Source organism: Pseudophryne corroboree, chromosome 5 (assembly GCF_028390025.1).
Source record: "Pseudophryne corroboree isolate aPseCor3 chromosome 5, aPseCor3.hap2, whole genome shotgun sequence".
Lineage (NCBI taxonomy): Eukaryota > Metazoa > Chordata > Amphibia > Anura > Myobatrachidae > Pseudophryne > Pseudophryne corroboree.
This window is the reverse complement of record NC_086448.1, coordinates 31,765,194-31,784,018: the sequence shown is the minus strand read 5'-3', so window position 1 is coordinate 31,784,018 and position 18,825 is coordinate 31,765,194. Positions and strand designations below refer to the sequence as shown.

The window sequence follows — 18,825 nt, the reverse complement described above, 5'->3', positions numbered from 1 at the left end:
ATGGGGCAGATAAGGAGGCGGATTATTCTCCTCAGCACCAGCATGTACAGCACTGAGCAGGACAGCATCAGAGGCGGGACGGGGCAGAGAAGGAGGTGGATTATTCTCCTCAGCATCAGCAGTTACAGCACTGAGCAGGGCAGCATCAGATGCAGGACGGGACAGAGAAGGAGGTGGATTATTCTCCTCAGCACCAGCAGTTACAGCACTGAGCAGGGCAGCATCAGAGGCGGGACTGGGCAGAGAAGGAGTCGGATAATTCTCCTCAGCACCAGCAGTTACAGCACTGAGCAGGGCAGCATCAGAGGCGGGACAGGGCAGAGAAGGAGTCGGATAATTCTCCTCAGCACCAGCAGTTACAGCACTGAGCAGGGCAGCACCAGAGGCGGGACGGGGCAGAGAAGGAGACGGATTATTCTCCTCAGCACCAGCAGTTACAGCACTGGGCAGGGCAGCATCAGAGGTGGGATGGGGCAGATAAGGAGGCGGATTATTCTCCTCAGCACCAGCATGTACAGCACTGAGCAGGACAGCATCAGAGGCGGGACGGGGCAGAGAAGGAGGTGGATTATTCTCCTTAGCACCAGCAGTTACAGCACTGAGCAGGGCAGCATCAGATGCAGGACGGGACAGAGAAGGAGGTGGATTATTCTCCTCAGCATCAGCAGTTACAGCACTGAGCAGGGCAGCATCAGAGGCGGGACAGGGCAGAGAAGGAGTCGGATAATTCTCCTCAGCACCAGCAGTTACAGCACTGAGCAGGGCAGAATCACAGGTGGGATGGGGCAGAGAAGGAGGCAGATTATTCTCCTCAGCGCCAGCCTTTTGACAGCATCAATCCGGGGAAGTCCCGGCCGGAGGTGTGGCCTGACAAAGATTGGCAGCGGTGGGCGGAGCATGTACTGTTGTCTAATTAGTTTACCAGGGAGCCCTTCAAAATTAAAGTTATACGCATGGACATACTTCAAATTCCGTTGCGAAGCACGGGTATTCAGCTACTACATAATATGATACCTATAATTATAATGCTGGAATCTCTGGGCTGATAATTGTGTCAGCAAAAAAGAATGCTTTGCTAAATGAAGCATGTAGTTCAGGGTAGGTAATGCGTTCTCTCTTAAGCGCCCTACACATTGGGCGACAGCAGCAATTTGGACGATGAACGATCTAAATGATGATAGTTATCATCCAGATTGTTTTTAATTGAAAAACGACGGGACACCAACGATGAACGACCGTGGGGACGTGCATCGTTCATCGTTGGTGCCTACACACTAATCGATACGGATGATATATCGTTCATTTCTGATTGATATTGTTCATATCGCCCGTCACCAGAGCCGGCCCTAACCAATATGATGCCCTAGGCAAGATTTTGGCTGGTGCCCCCTAGCACCACCGCTAGTTCTGCAGGAGATGCCTGGCATGAGTCAGCTGGCAGCTGTGCTAACGTCGGGCGCCTTTTGTTTATGAAAATGCATATTATTTGCATTACTATATGGCTAGGATGCACAAGCAGCTTCTGCTGATTAAAATGATATGCAGCATGCCTATATTCTGTGTGCGACTGTGGCTGTATCTGCATACGAAATGCTACATTACAGTGATTTCCAGGAATACACGCAACGTAGCATTTTGTATGCAGATACAGCCGCAGTCACACACAGAATATAGGCATGCCGCATATCATTTTAATCAGCAGAAGCTGCTGGTGTCCCTAAGCATACCAAATGCCCTAGGCATTTGCCTAGTTTGCCTATGCCTAAGGCCGGCTCTGACCGTCACCCAGTGTGTAGGGCACTTTAGGGCGAGAAATTCTAGAGTTCCACCACCAATGCAAACACACTTACAAACATAAGAGATGGACAATCTCCACAGAATATGTATAACAGCAACAAGCTGTGTTGAACAAGCTATTATCCTATGCTGATCAGTGTAGTTAGATTTTAATTTTATTTCTTAATCACTTTTTTTTTGTGATCAGCACGGTGGAGTGGTGGTTAGCATTGCCATCTCACAGGACTGAGGTCATGAGTTCAATTCCTGGCCAAGGGATTTATTTATACTCTGTGTTTAAAACACATCTGGAAACGGCAGCTTTTATGTGCTACCGCTTAGTAAATAAACCCACAAGCGTTATCTGTGGGGATTTTTTATGTTCTCCTTGTGTTGGCAGCAGAAGCGTCATAAGAGAGGAGGAGGGCCGTGTGCAGTCTCCTTGCGGGCCACTTCCTCTCTAGCTGGCAGCGCTCTGGTCACTAGGATCACTACGGGACCCTAACTCTGTCTCAGAGTCTAGTGAACATGCGCATGTGTGAAACCCCAGGAAAATGGCTGCCACGCAATTTTCCTACTGATTTCTGCAGCACTGCTGCTATGACGCGGGACTCAGGAGGCAGTAGCGGATCTTGCCACGGGCAAGCAGGACTTTTGCCCGTGGCGCCGCCTTCCGGAGGGCGCTGGCGCCATCCGGAGGGCGCCGCACCATGGCAAGATCCGCTACTGCTGTGCCCTCCGCTGCCCGCTGTGTCCCCCAGCTGTGTCCCCCTGTGAAGTCTAGTTTCCCTTCGTGGAGAGGACCTTTGCTGTGCGCGATGACGTCATTGCGCACTGCACAGCAAAGGTCATCTCCACGAAGGTAACTAGACGCGTAGCGTCTAGTTTCCCTTCGTGGAGAGGACCTTTTGCTGTGCGGTGCGCGATGACGTCATTGCGCACCGCTCAGCATTTCAGCGGCGCTGCTACTGTACAGGGGGCGTAACTGACCACGCCCCCTGTATTAAGCTACACCCCCATTTCCTGCCCGGGGCGCAAAGAGGGCTCGAACTGGCCCTGTCAGGAGGGTAAGTATTGAAAAAAAAATGGGTACAGAGTGTCCGATGTGGCCCCCATGCACCGCACAAACTACACCCATTACAAATATGCCAGTGGTTGGCAGAGGTTTGACTATTACCCTGGTTCCGTCCTACACTCCATAAACAGAAATGACTTTAGTGTCCATGAGGTAGGGAATATTAATAGTAAAAGCTGCACTGGGTCAGGGACTAATGTGAATTGCTAGCTATTCTCTGTAAAGCACTGCGCAATGTGTGTGCACTATATAAGTAATTGAAATAATATGCTGGGCAGGGGTGCTTTAAGAGAGGAGGAGGCCCGTGTGCAGCCTCCTCCGTTCGTGACCCCTCCTCTCTCTCGGAAGCGCTGAGAGTCTGAGCGCTAGAGGGCTCAGCCTCTACTGCGCATGCGCAGACCTCCTAGAAAATTGCGTGGCGGCCATTTTTTCCAGTGATTTCTCTACTGCGCATGCGCAGAACCCCGTGAAAATGGCCGCTGTGCTGTGTTTTAACAGCACTGCTGACGTCGTTGCAGGACTCCGTAGGGGTAAGTATTCCAAAAAAGGGCGCAGAGTGAGCAGTATCCCTGGACTTGGGCCCGTGTGCACTGCACACACTGCACCCACTATAAATACGCCAGTGATGCTGGGGCTTAAATACCCACAGACTTTTATTGGTACAGAACGATGTAGGTAACAGGTTCCCCAGAAATAGATCCAGCTTTTGGAACTCGTTATTCAGCTGCCTTACTAGTGGGCCCGGCTGGTGATGGCTGGCAGTGGGGTTTAATTACAGTCCTGGATCCTCCAGTGTTGCGGGAGGACCCCACAACTGCTGAGGGTATGCGGGTGTTCTGGCCTACACTCTGTGAGGGATGGAGGTAGAGTGGGGGGAGCAGCCAGTGTAGTAGGAGAGGGATGGACTCTGCGGGTTTCTGTTGCCTGAATATTTGGACAGAACATGTCTTGTCTCAGGAGCACTGCCTCCCCTCCAATACTCATCAGTACCCCAATATGGCCTGGGTACGATAGGTTTCCATTAACGTTTGCATGCAATCCTACACACGACTAACTGCTACTAGTTTCAGTTTTAGCAGACATTTATTGAAGACATTTATTGAAATTAAAGCTGTGATCAAGATGTTTTGTGGAAAATGAAATAGAAAAGTTAGTTGATTTCAGTAATTCAGTATTTATATTTCTGCTTGTTAGTTGATTTCAGTAATTCAGTATTTATATTTCTGCTATCTGCAATGTAAGACCCTTCATGTACATTGAAGGCCATTTTAGGCATTGGTACTGACCTCGGATCTGGGTATACACTTGTCTAGATTAGTAATTGTGCTCGCAAATTCCCGCTCCATTGTCTATACTGAGAAAGGACAGATAATAAGTAAATGTTAAATAGAACTGTTTCTGTGCAGTTCACCGAACAGGGCTATCCTGAGTATCTGCCGAGTTGTTCACATTTTATTGTGGAAAAATATGCTAAAAAACGATTTTCATGGGTAATGTACAGCAATGTGTATTGATATGAAACATTATTGTGCTTGGTTATAATTTGTTTTACAATATTTCGGCTTATAGAGTATATACTGTATGTATCCCGTCTGCTGTACATGGCCTGCTGAGAGCTGTGGCCTCCATGTTGGGTTACCGTCCAGAGAGATTTTGAAAAAATAAGAATTTACTTACCGATAATTCTATTTCTCGGAGTCCGTAGTGGATGCTGGGGTTCCTGAAAGGACCATGGGGAATAGCGGCTCCGCAGGAGACAGGGCACAAAAAGTAAAGCTTTAGGATCAGGTGGTGTGCACTGGCTCCTCCCCCTATGACCCTCCTCCAAGCCTCAGTTAGGATACTGTGCCCGGACGAGCGTACACAATAAGGAAGGATTTATGAATCCCGGGTAAGACTCATACCAGCCACACCAATCACACTGTACAACCTGTGATCTGAACCCAGTTAACAGTATGATAACAGCGGAGCCTCTGAAAGATGGCTCACAACAATAATAACCCGATTTTTGTAACTATGTACAAGTATTGCAGATAATCCGCACTTGGGATGGGCGCCCAGCATCCACTACGGACTCCGAGAAATAGAATTATCGGTAAGTAAATTCTTATTTTCTCTATCGTCCTAGTGGATGCTGGGGTTCCTGAAAGGACCATGGGGATTATACCAAAGCTCCCAAACGGGCGGGAGAGTGCGGATGACTCTGCAGCACCGAATGAGAGAACTCCAGGTCCTCCTTAGCCAGGTTATCAAATTTGTAGGATTTTACAAACGTGTTTGCCCCTGACTAAATAGCCGCTCGGCAAAGTTGTAAAGCCGAGACCCCTCGGGCAGCCGCCCAAGATGAGCCCACCTTCCTTGTGGAATGGGCATTTACATATTTTGGCTGTGGCAGGCCTGCCACAGAATGTGCAAGCTGAATTGTATTACACATCCAACTAGCAAAAGTCTGCTTAGAAGCAAGAGCACCCAGTTTGTTGGGTACATACAGGATAACAGCAAGTCAGTTTTCCTGACTCCAGCCGTCCTGGAACCTATATTTTCAGGGCCCTGACCACATCTAGCAACTTGGAGTCCTCCAAGTCCCTAGTAGGCGCAAGACACCACAATAAGCTGGTTCAGGTGAAACACTGACACCACCTTAGGGAGAGAACTGGGGACGAGTCCGCAGCTCTGCCCTGTCCCAATGGACAAACAGATATGGGCTTTTTTGAGAAAAAAAACCACCAATTTGACACTCGCCTGGTCCAGGCCAGGTCCAAGAGCATGTTCACTTTTCATGTGAGATGCTTCAAATCCACAGATTTGACTGGTTTTAAACCAATGTGTTTTGAGGAATCCCAGAACTACGTTGAGATCCCACAGTGCCACTGGAGGCACAATAGGGGGTTGTATATGCAATACTCCCTTGACAAACTTCTGGACTTCAGGAACTGAAGCCAATTCTTTCTGGAAGAAAAATCGACAGGGCCGAAATTTGAACCTTAATGGACCCCAATTTGAGTCCCATAGACACTCCTGTTTGCAGGAAATGCAGGAATCGACCGAGTTGAAATTTCTTCATGGGGCCTTCCTGGCCTCACACCACGCAACATATTTTCGCCACATGTGGTGATAATGTTGTGCGGTCACCTCCTTTCTGGCTTTGACCAGGGTAGGAATGACCTCTTCCTGAATGCCTTTTCCCTTAGGATCCGGCGTTCCACCGCCATGCCGTCAAACGCAGCTGCGGTAAGTCTTGGAACAGACATGGTACTTGCTGAAACAAGTCCCTTCTTAGCGGCAGAGGCCATAAGTCCTCTGTGAGCATCTCTTGAAGTTCCGGGTACCAAGTCCTTCTTGGCCAATCCGGAGCCATGAGTATAGTTCTTACTCCTCTACGTCTTATAATTCTCAGTACCTTAGGTATGAAAAGCAGAGGATGGAACACATACACCGACTGGTACACCCACGGTGTTACCAGAACGTCCACAGCTATTGCCTGAGGGTCTCTTAACCTGGCGCAATACCTGTCCCGTTTTTTGTTCAGACGGGACGCCATCATGTCCACCTTTGGTAATTCCCAACGGTTTACAATCATGTGGAAAACTTCCCCATGAAGTTCCCACTCTGCCGGGTGGAGGTCGTGCCTACTGAGGAAGTCTGCTTCCCAGTTTCCATTCCCGGAATGAAACACTGCTAACAGTGCTATCACATGATTTTCCGCCCAGCGAAAAGTCCTTGCAGTTTTTGCCACTGCCCTCCTGCTTCTTGTGCCGCCCTGTCTATTTACGTGGGCGACTGCCGTGATGTTTTATCCCACTGGATCAATACCGGCTGACCTTGAAGCAGAGGTCTTGCTAAGCTTAGAGCATTATAAATTTACCCTTAGCTATATTTATGTGGAGAAAAGTCTCCAGACTTGATCACACTCCCTGGAAATTTTTTCCTTGTGTGACTGCTCCCCAGCCTCTCGGGCTGGCCTCCGTGGTCACCAACATCCAAAACTGAATGCCGAATCTGCGGCCCTCTAGAAGATGAGCACTCTGTAACCACCACAGGAGAGACACCCTTGTCCTTGGATATAGGGTTATCCGCTGATGCATCTGAAGATGCGATCCGGACCATTTGTCCAGCAGATCCCACTGAAAAGTTCTTGCATGAAATCTGCCGACTGGAATTGCTTCGAAGGAAGTCACCATTTTTTTACCATGGCCCTTGTGCAATGATGCACTGATTTTAGGAGGTTCCTGACTAGCTCGGATAACTCCCTGGCTTTCTCTTCCGGGAGAAACACCTTTTTCTGGACTGTGTCCAGAATCATCCCTAAGCACAGGAGACTTGTTGTCGGGATCAGCTGCGATTTTGGAATATTTAGAATCCACCCCTGCTGTTGTAACAGTATCCGAGATAGTGCTACTCCGACCTCCAACTGTTCCCTGGACTTTGCCCTTATCAGGAGATCGTCCAAGTAAGGGATAATTAAGACGCCTTTTCTTCGAAGAAGAACCATCATTTCGGCCATTACCTTGGTAAAGACCCGGGGTGCCGTGGACAATCCAAACGGCAGCGTCTGAAACTGATAGTGACAGTTCTGTACCACGAACCTGAGGTACCCTTAGTGATAAGGGCAAATTTGGGACATGGAGGTAAGCATCCCTGATGTCTCGGGACACCATATAGTCCCCTTCTTCCCGGTTCGTTATCACTGCTCTGAGTGACTCCATCTTGATTTGAACCTTTGTAAGTGTTCAAATTTTTTTAGATTTAGAATAGGTCTCACCTAGCCTTCTGGCTTCAGTACCACAATATAGTGTGGAATAATACCCCTTTTCTTGTTGTAGGAGGGGTAATTTAATTATCACCTGCTGGGAATACAGCTCGTGAATTGTTTCCCATACTGCCTCCTTGTCGGAGGGAGACCTTGGTAAAGCAGACTTCAGGAGCCTGCGCAGGGGAAACGTCTCGACATTCCAATCTGTACCCCTGGGATACTACTTGTAGGATCCAGGGGTCCTGTACGGTCTCAGCGTCATGCTGAGAGCTTGTCAGAAGCGGTGGAACGCTTCTGTTCCTGGGAATAGGCTGCCTGCTGCAGTCTTCTTCCCTTTCCTCTATCCCTGGGCAGATATGACTCTTATAGGGACGAAAGGACTGAAGCTGAAAAGACGGTGTCTTTTTCTGCAGAGATGTGACTTAGGGTAAAAAACGGTGGATTTTCCAGCAGTTGCCGTGGCCACCAGGTCCGATGGACCGACCCCAAATAACTCCTCTTCCTTTATACGGCAATACACCTTTGTGCCGTTTGGAATCTGCATCACCTGACCACTGTCGTGTCCATAAACATCTTCTGGCAGATATGGACATCGCACTTACTCTTGATGCCAGAGTGCAAATATCCCTCTGTGCATCTCGCATATATAGAAATGCATCCTTTAAATGCTCTATAGTCAATAAAATACTGTCCCTGTCAAGGGTATCAATATTTTTAGTCAGGGAATCCGACCAAGCCACCCCAGCTCTGCACATCCAGGCTGAGGCGATCGCTGGTCGCAGTATAACACCAGTATGTGTGTATATACTTTTTATGATATTTTCCAGCCTCCTGTCAGCTGGCTCCTTGAGGACGGCCCTATCTATAGACGGTACCGCCACTTGTTCTGATAAGCGTGTGAGCGCCTTATCCACCCTAAGGGGTGTTTTCCAACGCGCCCTAACTTCTGGCGGGAAAGGGTATACCGCCCATATTTTCTATCGGGGGGAACCCACGCATCATCACACACTTCATTTAATTTATCTGATTCAGGAAAAACTACGGTAGTTTTTTCACATCCCACATAATACCCTCTTTTGTGGTACTTGTAGCATCAGAAATATGTAACACCTCCTTCATTGCCCTTAACGTGTGGCCCTAATAAGGAATACGTTTGTTTATTCACCGTCGACACTGGATTCAGTGTCCCTGTCTGTGTCTGTGTCGACCGACTAAAGTAAACGGGCGTTTTAAAACCCCTGACGGTGTTTTTGAGACGTCTGGACCGGTACTAATTGTTTGTCGGCCGTCTCATGTCGTCAACCGACCTTGCCGCGTGTTGACATTATCACGTAATTCCCTAAATAAGCCATCCATTCCGGTGTCGACTCCCTAGAGAGTGACATCACCATTACAGGCAATTGCTCCGCCTCCTCACCAACATCGTCCTCATACATGTCGACACACACGTACCGACACACAGCACACACACAGGGAATGCTCTGATAGAGGACAGGACCTACTAGCCCTTTGGAGAGACAGAGGGAGAGTTTGCCAGCACACACCAAAAACGCTATAATTATATAGGGACAACCTTATATAAGTGTTTTCCCTTATAGCATCTTTTTTATATATTTCTAACGCCAAATTAGTGCCCCCCCTCTCTGTTTTAACCCTGTTTCTGTAGTGCAGTGCAGGGGAGAGCCTGGGAGCCTTCCCTCCAGCCTTTCTGTGAGGGAAAATGGCGCTGTGTGCTGAGGAGATAGGCCCCGCCCCTTTTTCGGCGGCCTCGTCTCCCGCTCTTAACGGATTCTGGCAGGGGTTAAATATCTCCATATAGCCCCCGGAGGCTATATGTGAGGTATTTTTAGCCAAAAATAGGTTTTCATTGCCTCCCAGGGCGCCCCCCTTCCAGCGCCCTGCACCCTCAGTGACTGCCGTGTGAAGTGTGCTGAGAGGAAATGGCGCACAGCTGCAGTGCTGTGCGCTACCTTAAGAAGACTGAGGAGTCTTCATGCCGCCGATTCTGGACCTTCTTCTTGTTTCAGCATCTGCAAGGGGGCCGGCGGCGAGGCTCCGGTGACCATCCAGGCTGTACCTGTGATCGTCCCTCTGGAGCTAATGTCCAGTAGCCAAAGAAGCCAATCCATCCTGCACGCAGGTGAGTTCACTTCTTCTCCCCTAAGTCCCTCGTTGCAGTGATCCTGTTGCCAGCAGGACTCACTGTAAAATAAAAAACCTAAGCTAAACTTTTCTAAGCAGCTCTTTAGGAGAGCCACCTAGATTGCACCCTTCTCGGCCGGGCACAAAAATCTAACTGAGGCTTGGAGGAGGGTCATAGGGGGAGGAGCCAGTGCACACCACCTGATCCTAAAGCTTTACTTTTTGTGCCCTGTCTCCTGCGGAGCCGCTATTCCCCATGGTCCTTTCAGGAACCCCAGCATCCACTAGGACGATAGAGAAAGGTGCATATCAGCTAAGGAAAAAAATGATGCATTATTAAAAAGTCTATTTAAAGGACACAAGAAACTTTGTCTATGTGCGATGGCTGCTACAATAGTGTCGCGCTATAATAATAGTGTCGTGCTGCAAACGCATTTCATGTCGCAGTGACTGTGTAGATGGATGTGAGGTAAAAACCTAATTTTGTGTGAGGGAACAAATGTAGCATTGCGATAAAATCTGGAATTATCAAAGGAATTAAATAAATAAGGCAAATTAGGAAAATAAATAAATGAATAAATTGGTGTAAATGACTAGGATAAAAGTGTCCACACTGATGATGGAGTGCACTGTACATGTACTGCTGAGTTTATGCCCACATCTGACAGGGGCAGGGAGACATGACAGGGACAGGATACTCCTGCTGTGCACATCCCCTGCCCCTGCCAGCATCCCCCTGCCGCCATGTCAGTGACAAGAGGGGAGGGGGCGGGGCTCTCTTCCTGGCGCATGACGTCACCGTGATGGTTAGTTCCCGCAGGAACAGATTCCCACAAAAGGGGCGGAGCTACGGCGGAAGTGGGCAGGTGCAGGGAGGGCGGCAGAGGTAAAGAGGGCGTGTCTTCCAGGGGAGGAATGGACGCGTGACGGCGCGAGGAAAAGAGCGATTGTGCATGGGTGGGCGGGGTTTCTCGGGATCCATCCAGTAAGGGAAAGTGGAAATGGGAGGTGGGGTGGTCCCTGGGAGGAAGCGAGCGCGGCGCTGAAGCGCTTGTGAGGTAAAAGCGCGCTCCCGCTTGTGAAGTTCAGTGTGCGGCGGGGTCGCGCTGCGGGGTCACGGCGGAGGCGGCGGCTGTGACGGGTTCCCGGGGGTCTCGGTGAGGCCGATCAGGAGGTGAGCGCCGGGAGAACACACACTGCTGTTACATATATATGTGTGTGCTGCTGTACATGTGTGTGTGCCTAGTGTTACATGTCTGCGTGTAGTGCTCCAGTGTGTGTATCCATAGCGCTACACGACTGGGATGCTGTACATGTGTGTGTACCTACTATTACATGCCTGTGTACTGTACATGTGTGTACCTACTATTACATGCCTGTGTACTGTACATGTGTGTACCTACTATTACATGCCTGTGTGTTTACATGTGTGTACCTACTATTACATGCCTGTGTGTACTGTACATGTGTGTACTTACTATTACATGCCTGTGTGTACTGTACATGTGTGTACCTACTATTACATGCCTGTGTACTGTACATGTGTGTACCTACTATTACATGCCTGTGTACTGTACATGTGTGTACCTACTATTACATGCCTGTGTACTGTACATGTGTGTACCTACTACTACATGCCTGTGTGTACTGTACATGTGTGTACTTACTATTACATGCCTGTGTGTACCTACTATTACATGCCTGTGTGTACTGTACATGTGTGTACCTACTATTACATGCCTGTGTGTACTGTACATGTGTGTACCTACTATTACATGCCTGTGTGTACTGTACATGTGTGTACCTACTATTACATGCCTGTGTGTACTGTACATGTGTGTACCTACTATTACATGCCTGTGTGTACTGTACATGTGTGTACCTACTATTACATGCCTGTGTGTACTGTACATGTGTGTACCTACTATTACATGCCTGTGTGTACTGTACATGTGTGTACCTACTATTACATGCCTGTGTGTACTGTACATGTGTGTACCTACTATTACATGCCTGTGTGTACTGTACATGTGTGTACCTACTATTACATGCCTGTGTGTACTGTACATGTGTGTACCTACTATTACATGCCTGTGTGTACTGTACATGTGTGTACCTACTATTACATGCCTGTGTGTACTGTACATGTGTGTACCTACTATTACATGCCTGTGTGTACTGTACATGTGTGTACCTACTATTACATGCCTGTGTGTACTGTACATGTGTGTACCTACTATTACATGCCTGTGTGTACTGTACATGTGTGTACCTACTATTACATGCCTGTGTGTACTGTACATGTGTGTACCTACTATTACATGCCTGTGTGTACTGTACATGTGTGTACCTACTATTACATGCCTGTGTGTACTGTACATGTGTGTACCTACTATTACATGCCTGTGTGTACTGTACATGTGTGTACCTACTATTACATGCCTGTGTGTACTGTACATGTGTGTACCTACTATTACATGCCTGTGTGTACTGTACATGTGTGTACCTACTATTACATGCCTGTGTGTACTGTACATGTGTGTACCTACTATTACATGCCTGTGTGTACTGTACATGTGTGTACCTACTATTACATGCCTGTGTGTACTGTACATGTGTGTACCTACTATTACATGCCTGTGTGTACTGTACATGTGTGTACCTACTATTACATGCCTGTGTGTACTGTACATGTGTGTACCTACTATTACATGCCTGTGTGTACTGTACATGTGTGTACCTACTATTACATGCCTGTGTGTACTGTACATGTGTGTGATTGTATACATACTATTACATGCCTGTGTGTGCAGTATATGTGTAATCCATACTGCTGCATGACTGGGATCCTGTACATGTGTGTGTGTGTGTGTGATTGCGTACCTACTGTTGTTACATGTCTGTGTGTACTGTACATGTGTGCAATTCTGTATGGGCAACATGTCTGGTGCCACAGCTGTGTACATGAGTGCGCTCTCCAGAGCTTATTCTCCTATGCTTGTGTGTGTGCATTCCGCTGAGTGCGCTCTCTAGGGCTTATTCACTTGTGTGTGCATTACGATGAGTGCACTCACCTTAGCTTATTCTCCTGTTCTTGTGCGTGCGTTCCACTTAGGGGGTCATTCCGAGTTGTTCGCTCGTTATTTTTTTTTCTACGGAGCGATTAGTCGCAAACTGCGCATACGCAATGTACGCAGTGCGCCTGCGCCAAGTAAATCAGCACAAAAGTTTGGTATTTTACTCACAGCGTTACAAAGTTTTTTTCTTCGTTCTGCTGATCGGAGAGTGATTGACAGGAAGTGGGTGTTTCTGGGCGGAAACTGACCGTTTTATGGGAGTGTGCGGAAAAACGCAGGGATTATCTGGAGAAACGGGGGAGTGGCTGAGCGAACGCTGGGCGAATGTGTGACGTCAATCCAGGAACGAAACTGACTGAAATGATCGCTATTTGTGAGTAAGTCTGGAGCTACTCAGAAACTGCTAAGAAATTTCTATTCGCAATTCTGCTAATCTTGCGTTCGCTATTCTGCTAAGCTAAAATACATTCCCAGAGGGCGGCGGCCTAGCGTGTGCAATGCTGCTAAAATCTGCTAGCGAGCGAACAACTCTGAATCACCCCCATAGTGCGCTCTCCTGAGCTTGTGTGTGCATTCCGCTGAGTGCGGTCTCCTGAGCTGAGTGCTATCTCCTGAGCTTATTCTCCTATGCTTGTGTGTGCGTTCTGCTGAGTGCGCTCTCTAGGGCTTATTCTCCCGAGCTTGTGTGTGCGTTCCGCTGAGTGCGCTCGCCTGAGCTTATTCTCCTGTGCTTGTGTGTGCGTTCCACTTAGTGCGCTCTCCTGAGCTTGTGTGTGCGTTCCGCTGAGTGCGCTCTCCTGAGCTGAGTGCCATCTCCCGAGCTTATTCTCCTGTGCTTGTGCGTGCGTTCCGCTGAGTGCGCTCGCCTGAGCTTATTCTCCTGTGCTTGTGCGTGCGTTCCACTTAGTGCGCTCTCCTGAGCTTGTGTGTGCGTTCCGCTGAGTGCGCTCTCCTGAGCTGAGTGCCATCTCCAGAGCTTATTCTCCTATGCTTGTGCGTGCGTTCCGCTGAGTGCGCTCTCTAGGGCTTATTCACTTGTGTGTGCATTACGATGAGTGCACTTTCCTGAGCTTGTGCATGCATTCAGCTGAGTGCACTCTCCTGAGCTTATTCTCCTATGCTTGTGCGTGCATTCCACTTAGGGGGTCATTCCGAGTTGTTCGCTCGTTATTTTTTTTTCTACGGAGCGATTAGTCGCAAACTGCGCAATGTACGCAGCGCGCCTGCGCCAAGTAAATTAGCACAAAAGTTTGGTATTTTACTCACGGCGTAACAAGGTTTTTTCATCGTTCTGCTGATCGTAGTGTGATTGACAGGAAGTGGGTGTTTCTGGGCGGAAACTGGCCGTTTTCTGGGAGTGTGCGGAAAAACGCAGGCGTGTCAGGGAAAAACGCGGGAGTGTCTGGAGAAACGGGGGAGTGGCTGGGCGAACGCTGGGAGTGTTTGTGACGTCAAACCAGGAACGAAACTGACTGAACTGATAGCAGTGTAGGCGTAAGCCTCGAGCTACTCAGAAACTGCTAAGAATTTTCTCTATTCGCAATTCTGCTATGCAAAGATACACTCCCAGAGGGCGACGGCTTAGCGTGTGCAATGCTGCTAAAAGCAGCTAGTGAGCGAACAACTCGGAATGAGGGCCTTAGGCCCTCATTCCGAGTTGTTCGTTCGTTCTTTTTCTTCGCATCGGTGCGATAAGTCGCAAACTGCGCATGCGCAATGTTCGCAGTGCGTCTGCGCCAAGTAAGTCAGTGTCGTTCCTGGTTTGACGTCACAAACACACCCAGCGTTCGGCCAGACACTCCTCCGTTTCTCCAGCCACTCCCGCGTTTTTCCCAGAAACGGTAACGTTTTTTCGCACACACCCATAAAACGGCCAGTTTCCGCCCAGAAACACCCACTTCCTGTCAATCACATTACGATCACCAGAACGAAGAAAAAACCTCGTAATGCCGTGAGTAAGATACCTAACTGCATAGCAAATTTACTTGGCGCAGTCGCACTGCGGACATTGCGCATGCGCATTAGCGACTAATCGCTCCGTTGCGAGAAAAAAATAACGAGCGGACAACTCGGAATGACCCCCTTAGTGCGCTCTCCTGAGCTTGTCCGTGCATTCCGCTGAGTGCACTCTCTAGGGTTTATACTCCTGATCTTGTGCGTGCATTCTGCTGAGTGCAGTCTCCTGAGCTTGCGCGTGCATTTTGCGGAGCACGCTCTCCAGGCCTTATTCTCTTGAGCTTGTGCATGCATTCCACTGAGTGTGCTCTCGTGTACTTCTTCTACACTTGTGTGTGCATTCTTCTTGGTGTGCTCTCCTGCGCTTATTCTCTTGACCTTGTGCGTCCATGCTGAGTGTGCTCTCCTGCGCTTGTGTGTGCGCATTCTACTGAGTGTGCTCGCTGGGGCTTATTCTCCTACGCTTGTGCATGCATTACACTAAGTGCGCTTTACTTGGCTGATTCTCCTATGCTTGTGCGTACATTCCGCTGAGTGTGCTCTCCAGGGCTTATTCACTTGCGTTTGTGCCTGCGTACTGCTGCGTGCGCTCTCCAGGGCTTATTCTCCTGGGCTTGTTTGTGCGTACTGCTGAATATGCTCTCCAGGGCTTATTCACTTGCATTTGTGCGTGCGTACTGCTGAGTGCGTTCTTCAGGGCTTATTCTTCTGAGCTTGTACGTGCATTTTGCTGTGCGTGCTTTCTGCTGAGTGCGCTCTCTAGGGTTTATACTCCTGATCCTGTGCGTGCGCTCTCCTGATCTTGTATTCTGTTGAGTGCGCTCTCCAGGGCTTATTCTCCTGAGCATGCATTCCACTGAGTGTGCTCTTGTGTTTTTATTCTTCTATGCTTGTGTGTGTGCATTCTTCTTGGTGTGCGCTTATTCTCTTGTGCGTGCTGAGTGTGCTCTCCTGCGCTTGTTCATGCATTCTACTGAGTGTGCTCTCCGGGGCTTATTCTCCTATGCTTGTGTGTGCATTCCGCTGAGTGCGCTATCCAGGGCTTATTCTCCTGTTCTTTCGCGTGCATTCCACTGAGTGTGCTCTCCTGGGTTAATTCTCTTGAGCTTGTGTGTGCATTCTTCTGAGTTCGCTTTCCTGTGCTTATTCTTCTGTGCTTGTGTGTGAGTTCTTCTTAGTGCACTCTCCTGGGCTTATTCTCCTGAGCTTGTCCGTACATTCTACTGCGTGCACTTTCTTGTGCGTGCATTCTGCTGCGTGCCCCCTCCTGCGCCCCTCTCTGTGACTCTACGTGCCCCCTCCTGCGCCCCTCTCTGTGAGTCTGCGTGCCCCCTCCTGCGCTCCTCTCTGACACTGCGTGCTCCTCTCTGTGACTCTGCGTGCCCCCTCCTGCGCTCCTCTCTGTGACACTGCGTGCCCCCTCCTGCGCTCCTCTCTGTGACTCTGCGTGCCCCCTCCTGCGCTCCTCTCTGTGACTCTGCGTGCCCCCTCCTGCGCTCCTCTCTGTGACTCTGCGTGCCCCCTCCTGCGCTCCTCTCTGTGACACTGCGTGCCCCCTCCTGCGCTCCTCTCTGTGACACTGCGTGCCCCCTCCTGCGCTCCTCTCTGACACTGCGTGCCCCCTCCTGCGCTCCTCTCTGTGACTCTGCGTGCCCCCTCCTGCGCTCCTCTCTGTGACTCTGCGTGCCCCCTCCTGCGCTCCTCTCTGTGACTCTGCGTGCCCCCTCCTGCGCTCCTCTCTGTGACTCTGCGTGCCCCCTCCTGCGCTCCTCTCTGTGACTCTGCGTGCCCCCTCCTGCGCTCCTCTCTGTGACTCTGCGTGCCCCCTCCTGCGCTCCTCTCTGTGACTCTGCGTGCTCCTGTCTGTGACTCTGCGTGCCCTCTCCTGCGCTCCTCTCTGTGACTCTGCGTGCCCCCTCCTGCGCTCCTCTCTGTGACTCTGCGTGCCCCCTCCTGCGCTCCTCTCTGTGACACTGCGTGCCCCCTCCTGCACTCCTCTCTGTGACACTGCGTGCTCTTGTCTGTGACTCTGCGTGCCCCCTCCTGCGCTCCTCTCTGTGACTCTGCGTGCCCCCTCCTGCGCTCCTCTCTGTGACACTGCGTGCCCCCTCCTGCGCTCCTCTCTGTGACACTGCGTGCCCCCTCCTGCGCTCCTCTCTGTGACACTGCGTGCCCCCTCCTGCGCTCCTCTCTGTGACACTGCGTGCTCCTCTCTGTGACACTGCGTGCCCCCTCCTGCGCTCCTCTCTGTGACACTGCGTGCTCCTCTCTGTGACACTGCGTGCCCCCTCCTGCGCTCCTCTCTGTGACACTGCGTGCCCCCTCCTGCGCTCCTCTCTGTGACTCTGCGTGCCCCCTCCTGCGCTCCTCTCTGTGACTCTGCGTGCTCCTGTCTGTGACTCTGCGTGCCCTCTCCTGCGCTCCTCTCTGTGACTCTGCGTGCCCCCTCCTGCGCTCCTCTCTGTGACTCTGCGTGCCCCCTCCTGCGCTCCTCTCTGTGACACTGCGTGCTCGTGTCTGTGACTCTGCGTGCCCCCTCCTGCGCTCCTCTCTGTGACTCTGCGTGCCCCCTCCTGCGCTCCTCTCTGTGACACTGCGTGCCCCCTCCTGCGCTCCTCTCTGTGACACTGCGTGCCCCCTCCTGCACTCCTCTCTGTGACACTGCGTGCCCCCTCCTGCACTTCTCTCTGTGACACTGCGTGCTCCTGTCTGTGACTCTGCGTGCCCCCTCCTGCGCTCCTCTCTGTGACACTGCGTGCTCCTCTCTGTGACACTGCGTGCCCCCTCCTGCGCTCCTCTCTGTGACACTGCGTGCCCCCTCCTGCGCTCCTCTCTGTGACTCTGCGTGCCCCCTCCTGCGCTCCTCTCTGTGACTCTGCGTGCCCCCTCCTGCGCTCCTCTCTGTGACTCTGCATGCTCCTGTCTGTGACTCTGTGTGCCCCCTCCTGCGCTCCTCTCTGTGACTCTGCGTGCCCCCTCCTGCGCTCCTCTCTGTGACTCTGCGTGCCCCCTCCTGCGCTCCTCTCTGTGACTCTGCGTGCCCCCTCCTGCGCTCCTCTCTGTGACTCTGCGTGCCCCCTCCTGCGCTCCTCTCTGTGACTCTGCGTGCCCCCTCCTGCGCTCCTCTCTGTGACTCTGCGTGCCCCCTCCTGCGCTCCTCTCTGTGACTCTGCGTGCCCCCTCCTGCGCTCCTCTCTGTGACTCTGCGTGCCCCCTCCTGCGCTCCTCTCTGTGACTCTGCGTGCTCCTGTCTGTGACTCTGCGTGCCCCCTCCTGCGCTCCTCTCTGTGACTCTGCGTGCCCCCTCCTGCGCTCCTCTCTGTGACACTGCGTGCCCCCTCCTGCGCTCCTCTCTGTGACACTGCGTGCTCCTCTCTGTGACACTGCGTGCCCCCTCCTGCGCTCCTCTCTGTGACACTGCGTGCCCCCTCCTGCGCTCCTCTCTGTGACACTGCGTGCCCCCTCCTGCGCTCCTCTCTGTGACACTGCGTGCCCCCTCCTGCGCTCCTCTCTGTGACTCTGCGTGCCCCCTCCTGCGCTCCTCTCTGTGACTCTGCGTGCCCCCTCCTGCGCTCCTCTCTGTGACACTGCGTGCCCCCTCCTGCGCTCCTCTCTGTGACACTGCGTGCCCCCTCCTGCGCTCCTCTCTGTGACACTGCGTGCTCCTCTCTGTGACACTGCGTGCCCCCTCCTGCGCTCCTCTCTGTGACACTGCGTGCCCCCTCCTGCGCTCCTCTCTGTGACACTGCGTGCCCCCTCCTGCGCTCCTCTCTGTGACACTGCGTGCCCCCTCCTGCGCTCCTCTCTGTGACTCTGCGTGCCCCCTCCTGCGCTCCTCTCTGTGACACTGCGTGCCCCCTCCTGCACTTCTCTCTGTGACACTGCGTGCTCCTCTCTGTGACTCTGCGTGCCCCCTCCTGCGCTCCTCTCTGTGACTCTGCGTGCCCCCTCCTGCGCTCCTCTCTGTGACACTGCGTGCCCCCTCCTGCGCTCCTCTCTGTGACACTGCGTGCTCCTCTCTGTGACACTGCGTGCTCCTCTCTGTG

At 51.4% G+C, this 18,825-nt stretch overlaps 1 protein-coding gene across 2 annotated transcripts in view; it reads left to right on the top strand.

The window, feature by feature from the left end:
* Window positions 1-10,809: 10,809 nt before the first annotated feature.
* PTK2 (protein tyrosine kinase 2) overlaps window positions 10,810-18,825 on the top strand; it is a 449,027-nt gene continuing 441,011 nt past the window's right edge. For both annotated transcript variants that reach the window (XM_063921189.1, XM_063921188.1), the window contains exon 1: window positions 10,810-10,920. The gene's annotated coding sequence lies outside the window, so the exon portion shown is untranslated. The remainder of the gene's footprint in view (window positions 10,921-18,825) is intronic.